We start from the raw sequence: 1,235 nt of genomic DNA, 5'->3' as shown, positions 1-1,235 counted from the left end.
GCCCCTGAGTCGGGGGAAATTCCATGAACCAAGCCTGCTCAGGGGTGACCCCACTCTACCTCCCAGAACTTTTTTATTTAGGAATATCTCCTCATGAATTTCGGCATGAACATTCTATATTGAACTAGATCTATGTTTCTATTGATATGACTGTTGGGGAAGTTCATGGAGAGAGAGACGGAGAAAAGTTGTAGTTAGTAACATGAGGCCAAAAACAACATCACCAAACAACATAAACAACACACATTGGAGAAATGAAAAAACTGAGACTGAAAAAAAGGGGAATACATGTTGTGTGAGAGTTTACAGGTACAGAAGAAGTGACAAGAGACTTTTCCAAACTTATACAATGCTTGTACAATCGTAAGCCCATCTGTGTTTATTGCCAGTAAATCATTTTTGTGTGGTAGACGTGTTAGATCTAGATTCTAGGTCTAATCTTCTCTTTGAGCTAAAATCTGAATCTGACGCTTTCAAATGGGGGTAATTGGAGGTAAACATAAGGGGAAGGTTCCTCTATAATAATTACCAGATTTTAGCAGTCACTTCCCTTATAATTGGTTTCAAAACAACGTCTGTCACAGTCCCGTAACTTTTACGGGCCATAGGCACAGTGCTACACGGTTCAGGCCCGTAAATTCTACCGGCGCTGCAGCGAAGAGGTTAAACTTTATGCACGCTGAATCTATGGTGAAAAACCACAGCCCACATCATGGCAGAACAATAAATGTGTCCCGACAAGGTGGAATCAGGCGCTCGTCAATTTTTGGCCATATAGAGTTATTAGTACCATCTTTATTATTCCATGATCATTATTCGTATAGTTAGCATTACATCATCCTCACCAGACGTAACATTGTGTGTTGCCAGGTTCTACTTCCTGTCCAACGACGAGCTGCTGGAAATCCTGGCACAGACCCGCAACCCCCTGGCCGTACAGCCCCACCTGCGCAAGTGCTTCGACGCCATTGCCAAGTTGGACTTTGGAATCCAGGCACCGGCGGCCACCGAGGGAAAAGACACACCGGAGCCTGGTAACTGATGCCTTTTTTGGTTTGTTTGTTTGTCTGTTTGTTTGTTTGTTTGTCTGTTTGTGGGGGTGTATATATGTTAGAAATATATACAGACACAAAATTTTGAGCAAGTATGTGCGATATATATAGGCAATTCTTCTTTTTCTTCTTCTTCTTCTTCTTCTCCTCCTCCTCCTCCTCCTCCTCCTCCTCCTCCTCCTC

Source organism: Aplysia californica, unplaced genomic scaffold, assembly GCF_000002075.1.
Source record: "Aplysia californica isolate F4 #8 unplaced genomic scaffold, AplCal3.0 scaffold01035, whole genome shotgun sequence".
Taxonomy (NCBI): Eukaryota; Metazoa; Mollusca; class Gastropoda; order Aplysiida; family Aplysiidae; genus Aplysia; species Aplysia californica.
The sequence above is the reverse complement of the archived record's forward strand: the minus strand, read 5'-3'. Positions refer to the sequence as shown.